The sequence below is a fragment of the Dasypus novemcinctus genome, chromosome 15, assembly GCF_030445035.2.
Source record: "Dasypus novemcinctus isolate mDasNov1 chromosome 15, mDasNov1.1.hap2, whole genome shotgun sequence".
NCBI lineage: Eukaryota > Metazoa > Chordata > Mammalia > Cingulata > Dasypodidae > Dasypus > Dasypus novemcinctus.
The window spans coordinates 44,842,495-44,864,148 of NC_080687.1; the positions used below are offsets into that span (position 1 = coordinate 44,842,495).

Consider the following 21,654-nt stretch of genomic DNA (forward strand, 5'->3'; position numbering starts at 1 on the left):
GTACTGGGCAGGGTGGGAGGGTGAGGGCATTTGGGGCATTAGCTTGATCTGGCTACTTCTAGCTGTCAAGGGGTGGAGAAAAGAATTTCCCTTCCATCCTGTATAGTGGGCTGTGGTTTCAGGTCCCACAGGGGTCAATATTGTTGTTTTCACAGGAGAAAGGCACCATATACATATTCCTGGGTTGCTGATTATATGATTTGGTGTATGAATTGGACAAGAAGCTGTGAGAGACAAGGACTAAAAAGAAGCAGCAGCAATACTATTAGAAATGGTGTTATAAGGGTAAAAGGACTGATTTTAAGGGTGAAGAAAAATTAGAAAGGAATGAGGATAGCCGTGATTAATTTCCCTAATTATTATCTTGGGCTCTCTGAACAATTTCTATGTTTTTGTTTTTTTTCAAGACTTTAAGTTTTTTTAATCTGGCGAGTTCTGTTAATGTAAAAACAACAAATTTTATTTATGATTGCACAGGTGTCTAGTACACCCTGTTGGATTAGGGAAGGGATAGGGCTTTGGGGTCATCTTTATCTATTATTGGGGCAGGGGAGACTTAAAATTCTCAACTCTTTTTTGGTTGGGTGGAGAGGGAGAGTGGGAAGGCATTGTGGGATTTAGTTATTGTTCCTTTTTTGACATTGAGATATTTTGGCTTCTGGCTTAGCAGCTGGCACTGTGTTTTTGCAGCTTGAGAAGATCATGTACACGATCATGGGTGACATCTCAGATGGCTGTCTGGATACACTGAGTTATTGCATGGAAGATGTGTGGATCTGCTGATAGGAGGAGAATGAGAGTTATAATGGAGGTAAGGATAGGAATTAACCATGAAATTTAGGGTGGGCTGTGAGGTTATTGCTACCAGGAGTCTGAGGAGTAGGAACAATAAGATTATTCTTTCAGCATTAAACATTAACGGATTTAATGGTTGACAGTGAAATTATATGATTTGATGGGCTTACACAGTTTATTCCTGTTTTAGCTGGAATAGGAGATTTTAGATTATTAACTGTGGTTTCATAACAGTGTTTTTGAATGATTTTTCATGGAGTTAAGATTCCCAACTGGCATTTTCCCTAGTTTATACAGTTTGAAGCATAGGCAAAACAAATTATTATTACTTCCCTTTTTGGACTTGGAGCAGCTGGCACTTTAACTTGTAGGTTAGTTCATTGTTGTAAGGATCTGGTTACAAGAGTTCTGTTGCAGTGTCTGCAGCACTGAAAGCATACCTTGTCCCTTTTGAGAATGGGAGGGGAGTGATGTAATCCACTTGCCATCATGTTACTGGCATCTGTGCTTGGCCAGTATGTTTCATTCAGTGAGGTAATTTTGCAGTCATTGGAGTGAGCACAATGAACACTCATGGGTGATGTCCATGAGCTGCTGGTGAGTGACAGGTAGTTGGAACTGCTGGACTAGGCACTGCAAGGTTTGGTATTTACGATGTTTGCCTTTTCAGTGGAGCCACTCAGCTTCTTTTTGGATTTCAATGGTATGGCACTGGATTTTCATGAGGCCATCTGCCTTAAGAGTCCCAAGAGAGATGTTAGAGGAAGGGTCAGGGACATGATAGACAGTTACCTGTCACTGCTGGCAGTCATTCTAGATGTTCTTCCACAGGTTTCTCTTCTCCACAGAGGGCAGCTCACAACAGTTTATTGTTTTTGTTTTGCCCTTTGGTTTCTTTTCACAATTGTGACTAAAACTCAAGTGGTATTTGTTTAGAAAGTTGCCTCTGTCACGAACTCCACCCAAAGCCAATATTGGTACTGGCTACATCCAATTCACAGGGTAAGTTAAGATCTACCCCCTTACTGCTTGAGCCTGTGTTATTGTTTTGTTTTGTTTTTTATTTATATTTCTTTATTTATTTTTAATAACATGGGGGGGCTTTCATTTCCTTGCACAACTTTTTCTGATTAACACATGTAATGGTTTTAACATTTGAGCTAAACAAGGGATGAAGTGTTTTCAGTATCCCAATAATATGAGAAAACATTATACGTTATCAGTTATAACAGAGAGTATAGTTTGATACACCATTTGATAATGTGATAGACATTCAGGACTTTGTAGCTTGTCCTAATTGTTTGCCTATTTCAGGCTCTTAAGATAAACCAGTTGTTTTATTTTAGGACAAAATTATTATCTTTTTCCTTAACAATAAAACACAGTCTATACACCCTACATATATAAGTTACTAAAATGATTTTGGAAACTGTCTCAAAGCAAATTTTTTAGAACATACAATTATCATGAGTACATTAATTAGCAGGTATTTTATTTTATCTGTGCAGGAAAAACTACTTTTCTCATTATTTTATGAAAACTTAAGATTTCCAATGGAATTAAAATTATTTTTCCCTATTAACACTGTAATATGCACACTGAGGTGGCTTTTAATCATCAATTTAGTTTCTGTTTAAAAATGACTTTTGGTAATTAGCTATTTGAATATTTCAGTTTAAGCAATGCTTTTACAAACTTTTTATAACTGTTCATAACTGCAGAGTATAATTACCTCATTTTAAGACAAACTCTGCCTTCACAGAACACATTCCCTTACTCAATGCTACCACAGTACCTTCAACAACTTGCCATATGCATTCAAGTTTTGTCTTACATACTTCCATTCTGATTTTATGAAAAGGATAAAACACACTTTCTTGAACAAACTTATCAAATTTCAGTCAGCACGCCTACAAATTTATCACTTTTTTCAATATTTATTTAAGTTTCACATTCTCCATTTTATTCTGTGAAGAAAAATAAACTATTCATTGAATTTGGGCAAGAACCATCTTTTATGAAGAAATTGTAGCAATTTCATCAGTCAAGACTTAAAATTTTCATTACTTTAAAGATTTTATTAGCATTCATACCTATTTATTAATATAAGCATTTGTTTAACTTTTGGCCATTTGAATAGAGTTCTTTTAGGAATTAATATTACCATCCAGAGGTATTAAAATATACACTAGACAAATACAAAAAGAGTTACGACACACAGACAGAAACATAAAGTTTACTCATTTGACTCATAATTCTTATGCCTTTGATATGACTATTTTTACTGCCTTTAAGATTTTCTTTTGAATCAGTGTTGCTCGTAATATGCATCTTTGTTTTTGAGAACACTTTTCCTAGTAATCAGCAACACTTAGGAATATTTGAGCATGATATATGCAGTTAAACTTTAACAGTTTAGATAGACAGATATTTAGCACATATATTTTGGATTATTACCTTTTAGGAATATACTAGCCTCAGGAGTCAGCCAAAAGTTTACTTGTAGGAGGCAAGCAATTGTAGGTTAAGGAAGATTATTAGGGACAACTGGGTATTGGTAAATTGCAGGGATCAGAGGAATAGGATCTGAGAAGGTGTTTGATTTGGGAGAGATCAGATTGAGAAGAGGATGTGCTTTCTGCCTCAGCCACTTCCTGGAGAGGGAGGACAGGAGCTGGGGAAGGAGCCTGGAGAGTGGAGAGTTGGGCTTGGGAGTGGGTTCACAGGGAGATGTGGGGGCACTGGAGGAGGATGGAGTAAGTTGGGGTGCTGACGAGGCATACAGCAGTGGAGGAGGACTGTGATCAGAGAGATCTGAGTTGGAAGAAGGGTCTTCTGTGTACAGGAGACAAGGAGAGGTGGAAAGGGGAGGCAAGCTCCAGCCCTGGTACCTGTATGAGGGGGACAAAAAGTTGGGGTGGAAGGGGGTAAGGACCAGAGGAAGAAGGGGAGTTAGAGAATGAGGAGGGTGGGGGTGTGTGGATGTGATGTTCAAGGAATATATGGAGGAGATGCAGGGAAGTCTGATCAGCTGGATCAAAGTCAAGGTTTTGGAGGAATTTAGGGGACAGAAAGGAGGAAGAAGAAAGCTTTTGAGGAAGTTTTTGGTGTAAAAGAAGAATAGGATTAATGGGGGAGGGGCGGATACAAAGATGAGAGAAGTCCTGAGCATAAGGAATCTGGCATGTCTGCTGTTGCTCTGGATAAAGTTCTTTAAGTCTTGGAGAACTTGGGAATTAAAAGAATGTTTTCTCGTTATTGACTTCCATTGTCCAATTGGTATTGCGGCCACACAGAGGTCGAATAGAAAATGATTTTTTTGGATCTGATGTCTCCTTTTGCGTACAGCATTTAAGGTTGTACCCAATCACCCAGAGGTGTGGTTTGGGGGGTGGGGGGGAGGCTGAACTTGAATTCCCCATTTTAGGTGGCTGGGGTAAAAATAAAGATCTCTAGGATGGTGGAGATTCTGAGTAAGACAGGTTTTCTCAAATCAGTCAGATATCTCCAAGGAAATGGGAAATTGCACTTGAAACCAGATGTCTCTGGAGCCAAGGGCTTTCCTTCCATGAGGATGCAGGCATACCACCTGCTGTGGCCCTCGGGGGGGGGGGGGGGGGGGAACGATGAGGATCCTGACCTAGCACTAGGTTTTCCCAGTGGGTTGTCCTGGACAACGGAAAAGGAAAGAGAGAAAGCAGGATCCTCCAGGGGAGAAATCCTTAACTCACCTAGCTGAGATTCCATGTTTGGTGTTGGATGGGCATTCAGCCGTGGCAGAGGGGACATTCCTCTCTAGTCAATTATTCTCAACAGGACCCTAGCCCAGGTTTTCAGGACCAAATGTTGGAGAAAGATGGCACTCACTGGAACACAGAGACTGATTGCAGGCAGAAAGTTTACTGGGAAGATCTCCCAGTGGAGGGGGTTTGAAGAAAAAACTTCAGCCCCCCCCCCACCCCCCAGCATAGTACGGGTCTGAAGAGAGACATCAGCCCACTCCTGGAAGGGGGGGATTTGAGTTTATACAGAACTTTCCTAGGCGGGGAAATGATAGACGGTGAGAGGGGGTCAAGGGTCTGAGTGAGGTGTAGGGGCCTATAGGAAGGCCAAGAGGTGAAAATTTCCCCTTGTATGGCTAGAGAGTAGTGGGTTAGGGAGTTAGATTTTCTTAGAATGCTGGAGGAGTAGGAGTTCCCTTGATATGAAGGGAGTAAAGGTTTGTTTTCTTTTAAATCTCCTTTTGATACGCAGATATTGAAGGTTTCTATCTCCCTTTGATATGCAGGTGTTGAAGGTCTCCATCTCCCTTTACTCCTGTCTCTCTGTGGGTTTCTTTGTTCAACCTTTGCTGAAGTGCCCTGCCCTCAGACACACAGGCTTATGGGGGAGGGGGTTTGCCTTTCCCCAGTGCATATCAGGGGGAATGGAGCTACAGCTTGTTAACTATTACAAACCTCTAACAAGAGGATTCACAGGTATCTGAATTCTATCCAGGAATTCTGAATTAATGACCCTCCTCTATTTCTTTCCAGGTAATGCATCTTTATTAGTTCTTGGGACTGCCGTAACAAAGAACCACAAGCTTCATGACTTAAAACAACAGAAATTTATTCTCACAAAGTTCTGGAGCCTAGAGGTCTGAAATCAAGTTGTCAGCAGGCCATGCTCTCTCTGAAGACTCTAGAGGAGGAATTCTTCTTTGACTCTTCCTAGCTTTTGGCAAGTCAGGTGTTGCTTGGCTTGTGGCTGCACAACTCTGTTCTCTGCCTCTGTCTTCACATGGCCTTCTCTCCTGTGTATCTCAGTCTCTGGAGTCTTCTCTTGTTATAACGATACCAGTCTAATGGACTAAGTGCCCACCCTACTCCAGTGTGATGCCATCATAACTAATTGTATCTGCAAGGATCCTATTTTCAAAGAAAAGCACATTCTGAGATACTGGGTGTTAGGACTTCAACATACACTTTTAAGTAACCAAATTCAACCCATAACAGTTTCCAACTGAGTTAAAAATAGGTTGAATGTTCATATGTTTAGTTTTTACCCTGAATTCAACCAGTATCAAATGGTGAAATGCTCCTAAAAATTGAAAAGTAAGTATAAAACTATGAGATTTCTTGCTTCTTCTCTTTTAAGAAGTTTTAAGATTCTTCCCTAAATTAAAAAAAAAAAGTATCCTAGGATAAAATAAAACTATTTATAATGTGCAGCAAATAATTATATAAAATGAAATTAAAATGGCACTGGGCAAAAGAAAGCTTTAACAATTATCATAGTCATTTTTATTTTGCTTATAACCTTTGAAAGTTTTTTGTTGGAGGTGAACTTTACAATGGTTGATATTATTCTAAGAGCAGTTCCCATTGTTAGTTTAAATTTGAACAGAAAATGATGTAAAAGCACAGCCTCTTTTAAGGGTTAAAAGCAATATCTGATTTCCTGTCAAATGCCCAATTTTCATAAAAAGAAAAGTCAATATTGGGTGGACAAGTCTTTAACAGAAAGACAATGAAGAGAAAGAAAGGTCTAAAAACTGGTGTCGATGAGAATGATATAACTGACGTCAAAGAGAAGAAAATAAGAGAGTTCCTACAGAGGTCATAATAGTTAATTGTTGTGTTATCATACTTCATTGTATGTCAAAAATAAATCCCCAAGTACAGTAGCACCATTCATTTTAAAAGAGTCTCTTTTGAAAACACTATTTTAGATTGATGATTATAAGATCATCTGGTAACTCCAAGAAGTTTGCAAGTATGTCATATTCATTTGTTCCCTAGGAGTAGCTACCTACCATTAGAGTGCAGCTATGTGGGGTTTATGGCTTCATGACTGGAGAACTTCTGTGTGAGTTGGAAGACTGGGTCAATACTGGGGCTTTGCTGGGATTGGGAAGTTGAGGTTTCCTACCTCAGGCAATCTTCCATATTTACTCCTATCTTGATATTAAATGACTTGAATTAAATGCATATATAATTTGGGGCAACTGGTATTCTTTCTTGTTATCAGTTCCCCACTCCACTTCTGCTTTGGTTAACACTTAGTAATGCTAAGGCCTTAGGGTTATGTTTTGCAGTATCTTTCTTTCTTGGAGAGTGAAGGGAGATGGAGGGCCAGTGAGTTCCTCTTCACCATAGTGAGAAGTGCCTTGAGACAGAGCTGAAGGAAACAAACCTCTGGGGCTGCTCATAATGAGTAAAATATAGACTTGACTCTGTCCTTTTCCCAAAGTCATAGAAAATACAAACTGCCCAATCCATGTTTTCAACACCCAACTCCTTTGTTTGTGAGTATTCACAGCCTTGGCATGAGAGTGGGCTAGCTCCCAGGAAGCACTTAGGCAGTCCCCCAGTAAAGTGCAAGCTTTACTGAGGCTCAATATTATTCATTTTGCTGAACCACAGTCACTTTTAGGAATTTTTTTTTTTACAGTGAGAATTGTCTAAGTACATATAAAGCAGCATTAATGAACCTTATATTGCATTCATCACTATCAGTCTGACTTGAAATATATCTTTGGAATTTGAGTCAGATTTAAAACTAAGAAGATTTATTATTTCCTTCCAAGGTGTCTTCTGAGAGTTTTAAGCAGGAAGTCAGATGATCCAATTTTCATTGCAGAAAGTTCATGCTGGCAGTAATGTAGAACTGAATAAGAATAGAAGTAGCTAGGAAACTGGCCTAATAACTCAGGGAGGAAATTGACATGACCTGTACCAAGACAATAGCAGTGGGACTAGAGAGGATGTAAAAGATTTGTGAGATATTTAGAAGATGGTATTGAACTAGAATTTGATAATAGATTATAAAGCATTGATAATGGAAAAAGAGAAGACTAAGAATGATCATACAGCTTGTGGTTGGAGTGACTAGTTAAATTAGGGTTTTGTTAACAAAGGTAATATTTCAAGGAAAAGTAGCAGGTTTTAAGAAGAAGTCTTGGACATGTTGGTTTTGAAGGGAGCATCTAATTGGAGACGTTCAGCATGACTTTGGATAATAAGTGTGATGTTTAGGTAAGAAAACTGTTATGGAGATATGCATTTAGCAGTCAACATTTTATAACTGGAACTCAGAGTCATAAGCTTAAAGAAATCTTTTGGGAAGAAAATTTAGAACAGGGGCCATTATCTAAGATAGGTTATTGGGGACATATTTGGCTCATCTGGAGAGAAGAGGCTTCAAATTATACATATAACTTTCCTCTTCCTTCGAGGTTATGATACAGTCCTGAATAGAAAGCCCTATTACCGTTCTCCCCAACTGATTTCATTTTTATAGTGAGTTGTTGTTTATGATGTTTCAAGTATGTTGAGGCATAGATTAATATACACAAGGTCAATAAATACAAGGGAAAAAACTCTGGAAAATTCAGTTCAATAAATGTTTATTGATTTCTAAAACTCCCATAATTCCCCATAATGATAGAAAGCTGAGTGACATTTGACTAAAACATTTAGTAGTTATAGTCTTTTAGGAAAGTCAGAGAAGTGATCAAATAATTTTAGCAAAATAAAGTGAGAGCAACAATAAAGATATCCAAGTGGTGTTATAAAAAAATTGAATATGAACAGTATATCTGTGTTTGGGATATATTAGTGATGATGGTGTAGACTTGATAGGAAGAGAATATTCCTGAACTGAGCTTTGAAGGATGAATAATAGTTGGATGAAGGAGAAGATGAGATTTTCCAAATAATATTATTATATAACATTTAGGATTGCTTTGGCTGCAAGTAACAGAAAATCCAACCAATAGCTCAAATAACAGAGACTTAATCTTTCCTTCCTTCCTCCCTCACTCCCTCCCTCCTCCTTCCTTCCTTCCTTCCCAGGGGTGAGAGATTGAACTTGGAACCTCATATGTGGGAAACTGGTACTCAATAACTGAGCCTTATTGGCTTCCCTGAGTTGGGTTTTAAACTTGTTTTGCTTGTTGTTATTTGTTTTTGTTTTTTTCAAGAGGCACCAGGAACTGAGCCCGGGACTTCCCATGTGGGAGAGGGGAGTTCAACTACTTGAGCCATATCTGCTCCCTAATTTTCTTTTATAACATGAAGGATGGTGTTTTAGTTTCCCAACTTTTGAAACAAATACCATGAAATGGCTTGGTTTAAACAGTGAGAATTTATTGGCTCACAGTTTTGTGGCAGAAGAACCTTTGAGACTGAGGTTTCAGCAAGGTAATGCTTTCTTCTGGAAGACTGGCATTCTGGGGTTGGTTGCCGTGACCATGGGACCTTGGTTTTTCTGTTACATGGCAGTGCACATGGTGACCTCTCCTGGCTCTCTCTCCATCTGACTTTTACTCTGGCTATAAAGATTTCCAGTAATGAGAGTAAAACCCAACCTGATTCAATGGGGATACTCCTCAAATGAAATAATATCTGAAGAGATCTTATTTACAATGGGCCCACATCCACCAAAATGCAGACCAAGATTAACAACATGTCCAAACTTGGCGACAATTCAATTCATCTCAGTTGTATACGGGCTCCTTTCAATGCTTGATATTTTGGCACTTTGTCTCTATTGGACTGCCACATTTTAAGAAAAATTACAACATTCAAAGTTGGGAGACAGCCAGAGGTAAGAGAGTGTTTGGAAAAAGAGGCCTTTGTAAATATCTTTATCCACTTCCTCTTAAAATCAAGGTTCTGGGCTAAGAAGGGATGTGACTGGTAAAATGGCTACACATTATCCTGCTATCTAATAGTGTTACTTCAAGTCAGGGTAAATCAGATATGATTTTGAAAGATTAGAAGACAATCAACTATGATATGCAAAGAAGATTGGATTTCATGGATGCATGATAGAATGCTAGTTAAGAGTTTTCAGCAAGGGTGAGATTTCAGTTTTAAACAGTTCATGATGTCAGGAGAGTGAATAATATATCTGAGGAGGTCAAGACCAGAAACAGCTATTACAGAAGCCCTGATGGGAAATAAGCATGTTGATGTGGAGTGAAACAGTGACTAGAAACTAGACCCAGAAAAGAAAGTAGGGAAATCTTTCAAGTCTATTATTAAAGTTTATTTCATTGAATTTGTTGATTTATATGTGGGGCAATAAAGAACAATTGAAGAAGACCTCCAGTTAAATGGTGTAGTTGCATAGGTAGATGTGATGACATTAACTAAGAAAGGGAACACGACAGGAAAACCAAATGTGAAGGAAGGACTTCTGGTTAGATGGGAAGATTGAGCAAATGTGTATCTCTACTTCTATGTGAAATTCCAGAAAACAAATGTTTTATAAAGCTACAAGGAAAAGAGTTAAGAAAGAAGTATGTTAAGAAGAGCAACATATGCACAGAGCTTCCAAAGCTTTTAATTGCTAAGTGTTTAGCAAAATGTGCACAGATGCTTATAGAAATCCACTAACGTAAAATACAAAGGAAATATGAAGAAATGAGTAAAGGGGGACATCCAAGAAACAAATATAATGCAATAACATGAAGGAAATGCCAAAGCAATTAAGAAAAGAAGGAAGAAATTATTTGTGATTAATAATCTCAGAAAAATTGCTTTCTTTCCATGAGATAAGAACATTTTGTTAAAAAGTCAGGGAAATAAGAAAGATATTCTGGAAATTAAACAATGAGATATAGTTTGAAAATTAATAGATAATGTAGGAGTTAAAGTTTAAAAAAATCAATGAAAAGAAAAACAAAATTGAAAACAAAAAGGAAAGATAAGAAACTCCTGTATAAATATTTTCTATGGGTTTCAGGAGAATAGAATTATTTAAAAAATAAAAAAAACCAAAACAGCATATGTTCAAGAACTGAAAGGCTATAAAAGAATATCCTAAAATTTTGAGGGAGAGAGACAGACAAAGGAAGGGAGAGAGAGAGAAAGAGACTCATGAAAAATATTTGGAAATCCAAATGATGCTGGTCTTATCAACAGTAGCACTGGAAGCAAATTATAATGTTACAATGGAACATACCTTCAAAATTCAGAGGGACTAACTTTCATTTTGGAATTCTGTCAAAATTAAACTCTTACTCCAGTATGATTAGGTAGAATTCTAGAGTAAAAATGATTCCTTCTCTGATTTTCAAGACATGAATATTGTCATTTGGTCTATAGTGCTACTATTGATTTAACCCAGAAATGTTACATGAATGTGTTGGAAGGTATGACATTTGAGCTTATTAAATGAATCTCCAAAAGAGAAAGATTATGTTTTAAAACTAACCTATTCCTGTGGGTATGATACCCTTCAATTGCATTAAATTCAGTTGAGGGTGCTTCCATTAGATTACTTGATAAGATTGCTTCAAAACTTTTAACTGGATTAGGCCAGTGAGGCAAGAACCAGTTTGGATCTTCACCCTCTGACTGGGTCTGATATAAATGGAAACACACAGAGAAATAGACACAGATACAGAAAAAGGAAGTTAACATATTTGATCCTGCAATGTAAAAGAAAGGACTCCAGGTTTGCCGACAGCTGAGCTGCAAGGAGAGAACCCCCAGAGAAGCTCAAAGAGCTGACACCCAGGGAGAAATGAGCCATATGCCTGATAGCTTACTGCTGAACTGAGGAAGAAAGCAATCTTCCAAGACTGAGAGAGGAGACGAGGTAAGAGACAAGCCCTATACCAGGTTTGCTTAGAGCTGCAGAAACACGGAAACCTTGACAGAGATCAGCAGCCATCTTGCTTTACCACGTGGTAGCTGACTTTAGTGAGAAAGCACCTCTATTGGTACCTTGTTTTTGACTTTTCACAGCCTTGGAACTATAAGCTTTTACCCTAAATAAATCCCCTTTATTAAAGTCAATCCATTTCTGGGACTTTGCTTCAGCATCCCTTCGGCAAACTAAAACAGAAGGATAGGAAAGTATTGTGGTTATTTTTTCTTGAATCGTATAATCATCTTAAATGCTCACTTTCCATAATGAGAAATTGTGCCCATTACATTTAACTTTCAATAGGTTATATTGCAGTAACAAACATGACCAATGTTTTAATGGCTTAAAACAATGGTTATTTCTCTCTCACATTAATACCCTATGTGGGTCAGCTTTGCAGTTGTACCTCCATAGCATTTTCATTTTGGAGTCAACACTAAGGAATAGCCTCTCTCTGGGATATGCTATTCTTATGGTAAAGAGAAATGACAGAATAATAAAATAGCTCTGTATACCATTGATTATGCTATCTGTCTTAGGTCACTTCTATTTACATTCCATTGCCTAAAGCAAGTCACATATCCAAGATGTTATCAATGGGGTATGAAAGAATAATGTTCTTACAAGGGTATAAATAATATGGAATCATAATACATGACAAAAATTGAAAATCACAGACATAGATGGATATACATATTTTGTAAAATTATGGAGGTAAATGCCATGAAAACAACTAAAAGGTTGGAAAATGCTTGAAACTGGGAAAAAGGACTTAGAAATGTTGAATTAAGTGGTTATTGGGTATAAGGAGCTTTTAGACTTCTGAGCCATCATTTGGGGCCTACCAGCTTTGTAGTCCCCTGAATTCCTTCCCTTTCCATTGAATCTATCGTTTCTTCACCAAAATATTCTCTGCCTTGTTCCAGGCACTGGTAACAAATCTGACTTTACCCAAGAGGAATTTAAAATGTTCAAACAATCAGTTGAATCAGGAGCAAATAAAATTTCCTACTAGACTAACTCCAACTCTGTTCCCTGGTTAATATATTTTGCCTCTTTACTCAGACCTTTTGTGATAATGTGATCTCACTTACTCTTTCTATAATTACCTCTGCTGTCTTTTTATTATCTGTTATTATTCCTAGCTTTGTCATCTAACTAATACCATTGTTTCCATCTATGACTGGAGTTTTGTTTTACTCTTGTCTATTTCCCCTTCTAAGAATTGGATGTTTCTTCTTAAACACTGGCTCTATAGTTGTGACACAGGAAATTGTGACAGATTTATCATTCGTCCTGCTGAGTTTCAGAATTTTGCCTGTAGAGGCACCTTCATTACATTGTGTTGGACAGTCAGGAGGCCAAATGTTTGCTTGAGTTCCCATCTGCTGTCTGTATTCTTCCTACTGAGCTGGACTTCAACCCATCAGGTATAGTCGACTGTTTCTACCTAGAGGCAGTTTATAGTTCCAAGTGCTTACCCATTTCTGTCTCGCCTGCCCAACATGCTTTTGGAAATAATGATTATTCTTTTGGGAAAAGCTGTGCATCAATTAGCATATATTTGGCTTTATATAACAGAAAATCTGACTCAATTTGGCACATAAGATACAGAAAATTATTAGTTCCTAACCTTGAAGTTCAGAGGTAAGATTACTTTAGGGTTAGGATCAACTAATGGCTCCATATCATGGATAGTGAAGGAGAAGACACAGAGACAATTTTAATATCTTTCCCATTCTGATTTTGGAGAGAGGTCTCATATTGTGAAGTCTGATTAATTTAGAAATCAGTTTAAATGAGTATAAGTGAGTTCTTCTGAAAGTTTAAACTCTTCTAATTTGGAGAATCAGTATAGAGCAAATGATGGACCTCATATTGGTATTTGTAAGGTAAGCATATAATTTAGTTGCATGTTTGGGAGGGAAGCATATGAGGGTTAGGATGGAATACATGTTGGTGCCATTGTCTCTGACTTTAGATCACATTTTATTTCAACCTGATGTCTATTCCCAAAAGGATTTGAGAAAAACCAAAAAGAATAAATTAGTATGCTTAGGAGAGAATATAATTTGAGAGGAAGTAAGAATCTACCTAAAATATCAGAGCTATGCCAAGGAACAATGATGAGCCTTTGGCTGTCATTTTTGTCTCCATGAATTGTGGTCCATGATCCTGCCTATATATATATTTTAAAGAAATATGTGAACAAGTAGTTACAATACAATATATGCTTTAGAATAGAAAAATAGAGTAGAGGATTTTGGAGGTATTTCATGGGAGCAAATAGTTCATTTTTTGTGGTAAGGAAAGGCTTCATAGCTGTGTTAGTGTTTGATTTGAGCCTCAAAGGCAGACTGATTTCATTAGACAGTGGAGTGAAAGGGCATTGTAAAGAAAGGCATATGCATGGGATGAAGATAGAAAATGTTATAGTGAGTTCCTCTTTCCTCTTATCCTTCTATATTTTTTAATCATCCCAAGAATATATGAATGTGTGTGTGTTTCATAAACTATTGAATTTTAAACTTTATAGCTTGTGTTTTGGCATTTTAAATTGTGCCATAGTATAGATAACTTAAACTGTGACCATGCAATGATAAACAACTTTGATAAAAAATCAAATAAAATTACTTAGTCTCCTTAAATTAGCATCTTAAGGTATTTTCCCTCCCTCCCTATTCCCCATGCCTTATACAAAGCCTCACCATTGGTATTTAATAAATATTTGTTTAAATATTTTAGTACTAATTGTTTGCCTGCCAACTTTCCTTGCTTCCTTCCTTCCTTCTCTCATTTCTTCTCTCTTCTTCCTCTACTTTTAATTTCTTATTTTCTTTATTTTTTAAAAACATAATTGACTAATAGTTTTGAAGGCTTTTAGACCCAGACATTGGTGACCTTTTGCCCTTACTACATTTCTTTATAACCCACAGTATACAAAGTCTGGGCTAAAGAACTTACCTCTACTTGGAAATTTAAAGTATTCCTGTTGTCTGTAACCCTGCGTTGATACACTAAATCTTTATTCTTTAATGCAATAGACATGAACGACTGATCTCTTAAGGAAGCTGTTTTATGTATCTATATATGCTGTAGCAGTTACAACTTGAAAAATATTCTAAAACCTCTCTTAAGCTAGTCTGCATATTTCTTTCACAGAAATGATTTGGGGTTTGTAGTTAGTAGGCAATTTAATTTGCAAAAGGTTGCCAAGGCAATACACCAGAAATGGGTTGGCTTTTACAATGGGAATTTATTAACTTAAAAGCTCACAGTTCCAAGGATGTGAAAGTGCCCAAATCAAGGCATCATCAGGAGATACTTTCTTCCCAATTGTCGCTGTGGGCGATCAGGTCCATAGTGGCCCCATTTTCCAGAAGCTCAGAATTTTCCAAAACTATCAGTTTCTGGTTTCTTTGTACCCTGCAGTTCAGTTCTCAGCTTATTCTTTCCTCTTGCATTTTGCTATTAGCTGCAAGGAGAAGTCAGGCTGCACTTTTTACATTTAGCTTGGAGATCTCCTTAGCTAAATATACAAGCTCATCATTTTCAAATTCTGCCTTTCATCTAACATCAGAACACAATTGTGCCAAGTTTTCTCCCACTTTAAAACAAGGATGACTTATCTTACAATTTTTAATGACACATTCCCCATTTCTGTTTAAGGCCTTATTAGACTTATCTTTAGCACCCATATTTCTATCAACAATCTCTTCAAAATAATCTAAGCCATTTCTATCAAGCATATCACAATTCATACAGAATCTTCCCCTTACTTATTTTAAAAGCCCCTTTAACATTTTTTGGTATTTGCATAGCAGCACCCCATTCTCCTGATACCAATTGCTGTTTAATTTGCTAAAGGCTGCCAAGGCAATAAATCATAAATGAGCTGCCTTTTCCAATGGAGATTTATTAACTTGTACACTTAGAGTCCTGAGGCCATGAAAGTGTCCAAATCAAGGCATCATCAGGAGATGCTTTCTCCCTACCTTGCAGCTGTGGGTGATCAGACACATTGCAGCATTTCCTCTTTTCTCCCCTCTCCTCCTGTCTTTGTTGCTTTCAGCTTCTGGCTTCAGTGGCTCCTCTCAGCTTCTATGTTCCATTGATTTCAGCTTCTGGCTCCCGGGGCCTTCCCTCTCAGATTCTGGGCATTTCTGTGCCTTTGCATGTTTCTACCATTTATAAAGGACTCCAGTAAGAGGACTAAGACCCACTGTGGGTCATGCAAACTAATCAAAGACCCTTAACTAAAGTAATTTAGTCAAAAGTCTCCACCTACAATAGGTTTACCTGCACAAGAATGGATTAGCTCTAAGGACATGATCTTCTGGGGCTCACACAGCTTCAAACTGTCACAGTAGGTTTGGGTTAGCTTAACTAACCTTTCTCAGATTCAAGTTTTTCATATATATAACTAGCTTTCAGGATAATTGTATTCATATAAATTCAAACTACTAATATTTTAACTTTTATTTTGAAATACTTTCAAACTTACAGAAGAGTTACAAAAGTAATACGACCCCCATACAGAGAATTCTAATACATTCCCTACCTACCCAGATACCCAGATACACTAATTTTAACATTTTGTCACATTTGCCTTATCATTCTATATGTCCATCTATCAATCCACCTGTCTGCTCTCTGTCTCCCTATATATGTATCAATCCATTTTCTGAGAAAAGATTTTCCAGAAGACAAAAACAATTGATCTCTAAGGGCTTTTTGAGAAAATGGAACCATGTAACATTACCTACACAATTGCAGATAAGCAAAACCTGGAGATAAACCAGCTTTCATCCAGTAGAGATGGCATACCAGAATGGACAAGCATGCCATACTAATCCATATATATCTGCCCCCTAATGAGTAAGACCCTTCTAGGTAACAGGGACACTTGATGTCAGTCACTCTGAACATTTCTTCACTTGGTTTAGCACTTGTCCTTTATAAGTTTCCCCTTTCCAGTCCTTCATCAGAGCTCCGGTAAAGAGTGGTAAACTCTTGATTCGAAACTGACCAATTCATGAATAGTTTGTTGGTAAAATAAACATTAACAAAAAAAAAATTAAATCCTCAGTTTTTCTTTGACATGATTCTGTCAGTTTTTTCTAGCTGTTCAAAGATTTTGTGGGGAAATTGAACCCTGGAGCAGCATATACCACAAACCAGGTTGACTGGAATTCTGAAAGTGAGGGTATTAATAATGGCCACATCATAAAATTATTGTGACTATTAAGTGAGACCATATATGTGGAGTACCTAGAATTGTAGCTTTCACATATGGAGTCCTAAATTAATGTCAGTTAATGTTATTCTCCAGTAGGCTGCTAAAGCTAAAGGGATACTTCTGACATTAATGTTTCTTCTTAAATATGATTGTAAGGAAAGTTTACTCTTTAAAAACTGTTTGTGAAAAATAACCTAGATCAAGATTTTTCTGTTGTTTTTTTTAGGCAGTATGGTATGGCTTCTTTTTCTTCAATATATAGATGAGTTGGAGATATAATCAGTTATAGAACTTATAGACTTATGAGTGTGTAATGCAGTTTATAATGTCACCTACTTATAACCAATAATGATCCTTCCCAGACTTTTAGTTTTAGTTATTAATATAGGAAATCATTTAGCTTTTTAACTTAGTTCTCTTTACTTGTTTATTGGAGCTTTATTTATAAACATTTAAGTGCCAAGAACTGTGAGCAAACTGGTTATGGACACCTTACATACAGGTCCTCTTCTCAGGTTTCTTAAAAGGCTATGTGCAGATGGAATCAAGATTGTAGTTTATAAGGAAGACAATATTAATGTTAACATAAGCCCATTTTGTATTCACTATTTAAACAGCTTGTGAAAGAGTACTTTTAAAAGACAAAACATAGAAAATGAAAGATTCAAGCATCATTTCTTGGAAAATATTTATTCAGGAAGCTCTTTGAAAGAAAACAGTGCTTTTGTCTCAGGCTTTAATTGACAAAATTCTGCATCCAGGGTTATTGCTTTTGATTCAGCATTATTAGTTTAAAATGTATCAACCGAGTCTTTCCAAAACAGGCTTTTCCTTGGTGAGTTTACTTTTGGTATATTTTATCCTTCCCATACTCAATCTTACCTCTAAAAGTACTGGGTACATATAAAAACCTTTGAAGGGAGAGGATGTAGCACAAGTGGTTGAGCACCTGCTTCCTACGTATGAAGTCCTGGGTTTGATCCCCAGTACGTCCTAAAGCAAAAACAAACAAACAAACAAATGGAAAAACCAACTCTCATTGGGGAGTGTGGGGAGTGGATGTAGCTCAGTGTTGAGCACCTGCTTCCCATATACGAGGTCCTAAGTTCCATCCTTGTTATCTCCTTAAAAACAAATAAACAAACAATAAAAATCCCACATCTTTGATATCATAGTTGTTTCTTTGCCTGTCTTCTTCAATTACATATTCCTCTCTCTCCTTCTTCCCTGTGACAAACCCATATTTTTTAGTTGAGATTTAATTATCATCTTTTATCCTAGATATTTTAAAAATAATAAATATTCTACTTGTCAGGAGCTAGAAAAGGGGACAGAGGAACTTCCACAAACTAGTCTCATATGAAAACCCCCTTTCACTTATTTCATTGCTTTTGATCCTTACAAAAATGTAGTGGATTTGCTTTGGAGAATGTGCTATGGAATTTGATACAGGCATTGAAATATGGTAAAAGCAGGTGGAAGTTGAATCCTGTTACCTTCCTTTACTTTCCAGATCTACCTTTTATCTGCATTGAGGTTTCAGGTAATTTCTCTCTATTGCAGAATTCACTCCAATGTAAAACAGGAATATAAAATACCTATTTTGTTCTACTCTTAGGAATTATTTGGTGGATTAATTAGAATAACAAGAGACTTTAGTACTGAAGTATCCTACTAGTGTAAATAAGAGGTTTAGAATTAGACTGAAGGCAAGACCAGAAGCAGATGACAGATAAATCGAGTGCGGTCTCTTTATTTAAAGAATACAAAAAGCCAGCCAGTTAAAGTATAAATTGGAGAAGTCCACACTATTTTTTTATGGAAGAAAGAGGAGTTTTCAGGCATCCTACAAAGGCTGCAGAAGTGGACATACAATTGAAAATGATAAGTCTGCTTGAGAGAGGATAACATGCATATCTTTTGAAAGCTCGAAGGCTTCCACTTCCTTCCTGTCCATGTTTATACACACATGACTGGAGATACTTCATCTGCCAGGGGCTACCTCATCTTAAGCAATGCACCTCATCAATCTAGGTGTAACACAATATACACTATGAATGCAGAATGCAGTTTGAGAACACTGCAGTGCATTCAAAAACAAGTGGTCGTCATTTATCACCTCAGTATCACCAGAACGTGTTCAAACTTAGAATTGCAAAGAAAGTCAGTTACCAAGATATCCCTACTTCATAGTCTCTATAGGATATATTTTTCAGGGTATTATGCTTATTTTAAACTTTTTTACATGTATGTATTCATAACCTATTTAAAGAATTTAACATTCAAATTTTGTTCTAAACATCCTGTTCACTGTGGCAAGTAGTCAGATATCAGTATCAGGCACAAGTTATCTCAAGCAGCAGGAAAAAAAGGTAAGGGACAAGACAACTCTGTTTAATGTCCTATTATCTAGCATACAAGAAGACAGACAGTGTCTGTTGACTTTTAGTCTTATAGGAAAATTAAAATACAAAGTTTTAATTATATCCATAATTACACAGCTGTGTAATGTAGTTTAGTTTATAGTCAGTTCCTCTTGACCCAAGTCAAAAGCAATTGGATAGTCACTGAAAATACAGATGATCTGTTGTGAATTTGAGAATTTGGGAGTTGATCAAGGAAAAAAATGGGACCACTCAATGGCAGAAACACAAAGCCAACTATTTTGGGGGGAGAGGGGCAGCAACCGGACAGGTTTGTGTGAGAGAGGAAGTCTCTCACAGCAGATATGCTAGGGGCAGTGACTCAAGGGCCACCACCCAGAAATAGAAAACTCCCAGAAGGGAGGGGACTAGGAGAAAGGGCTTACATATTTAGGTGATGTTGTTTAGCAGCATGATGGGGAGTTTCTCCCCTCATGCTGTCCTCTGAGGACAGCAGCAGCTTGAGAGCTTTTATAGCACCAGAGTCTGTCTTATCTATGGCTAACAGATGTTGGGTGAAATTTCATGGGATATGCAAAGCAGGTGAGCTCTAAATGGCTAAAAATATGCTTATTTGAAATATATTTTAAACAATCAGTTGTGTAAGAATTTGATATGGTGCAGTGGGCTTTTGGGTTAATTGTCCTAGCCTGCTGTGAAGAAGAAAACAAACTGGGGATTGATGCACATAACCCATCTTTGCCAGTTATGTAACATGGTCATATAGTACAGATAGACCTGAAAGATGAAAGCTATTCTAGTATCTTTTTGATACTCAGTATCAACAACTGAGTAATTCGTCCTGAAATTGCCTGCTTCACAGGTAAAATAATATTCTTGAAATCCTAGACAGGCAAACTGTTAACAAGGAAATTGGGCTAGAGTTCAAGAGAGTGACCAAAATAATTAACACTCGGTTATTTGGGAAAGATGGGGAACTGTGATTTGGGAAATTATGTAAGGCAATAGTTTTATTCCATCCTGATGAAATTATGTTCCTTCCCTCCCTGCTCCCCCATTATAACAAGGTTTAAAAATATCTGGTAACAAAATATTTCGTCCTTTTATTAATTATTTTTAGGTCAAATTAGCTATAATAAGGAAGTATTTTTCTTGCCCTAAACATAAGAGGGTTTCAGGATCTAAAAAGCTTCTTTAGAGTTTACATGACTAAGCCCACTTTGTTTCCATTGGGATCTAAACTTTTCTTCCAGGCCCTTCCCTTGAGTAAACTAATCACTCTTATCAGTCCTACTAAATATGCCAGGTTCTCCCACAAATACATTTTCACTTAGGTTGCTTTTCTCTAAACAAAAAGGCATTTTCATTTTAAAATTTCAAGAAATCCCACATTGCTGCTCTGCTTCATTTCACCTCAATAATCTAGTCAAGATTTTCTGTTTTTTCTTTTTCATAGTCCTAGTCACAATGGAAAATTGATAATAGAGGCAAATGTTTACATAGATCTGTGATGGACAGTTTTCTAATAAGGAAGGGTAAGAAGATGAGAAAGGAAGTAGATCATGGGCTCTCACTAGTAGAATTTTTAGAGCCTCACACTCCATTTCAAGGATTTTCACCAGTCTGTTTGTAATAATAATGATTGTGATTGTCATTGAGTCCCTACTACATACTAATACTGTATAGGATTCTTTACATTTCCTTTTATTTTAGTATTCACAAAAACCTATGAGTTATATGTTCAATTTTTGTTTCTTTCTTCTTTATTTTTAAAATTTCATGTGACAAAACCTTGCCAATCCAGCCCATAAGAGGATCTGAGCTCTCTATACAACTTATGTATGCCATCAAAAAGTTTCAAGATCTCCTTCCTAGGGCAATAATACATGATCCATTGATGACTGTGATACACATTAAAGCTATGAATAAATAATTCCCAGAAAGATATATTCATATGACTTTTTAATCTTTTTCATTTTCAAAGATATGATTTCTAATTAAGCTAAAATGGAACATCATTATCATTTCCCCCTGTAGCAATCATACTTTTTAGATTACTATATTAATTTTAATAGAATGATCCATTTTGATTGTTTCCCAAGTTTAATGATCCACTAATAGCTGAAAAGTCCACAAATAAGTTTGTTCTTTCCTCTTTGATATTAAAATAAGGGGCATTACCTAAGTTATGCATTTTCAATCATGAAAATGCATAGTGTAGTAGTCATAATAAAAATGATGTAGTTTTCAGTAGAGATAATTTACTGAAATATTATAAGGCAATGAAATAATAAACAGGATATAACTTCCTCCTAAGTAAATCTTTTACCTTATAAATGCCCAAAATATTGCCACAGAATTTTAATGCCCACAATATTAACTGCTTCAAAAATTCTAAAAAATTACTGATCAAAACACTATAGTTATGCAGAACACTAATAACGCACCCTACCACCAATAGATTGTAATGTTGTTAAACCTTTTTAACTAATGATTAAAGAGCATTGTAAAAATATTACTATTAAACAAAGTATTTTCCCCAACCAATCCTCTTATTATTATCTTTATAATTTATATATAAACATACATAAA

General features: G+C 36.6%; 1 long non-coding RNA gene across 1 annotated transcript in view; it reads left to right on the plus strand.

Moving 5' to 3' along the window:
- The first annotated feature begins 695 nt into the window (after window positions 1-695).
- LOC139436491 (uncharacterized) overlaps window positions 696-21,654 on the plus strand; it is a 32,407-nt gene continuing 11,448 nt past the window's right edge. Inside the window, exons 1-2 of the long non-coding RNA XR_011645752.1 lie at window positions 696-811; window positions 5,331-5,891. This is a non-coding gene — a long non-coding RNA (uncharacterized lncRNA). The remainder of the gene's footprint in view (window positions 812-5,330; window positions 5,892-21,654) is intronic.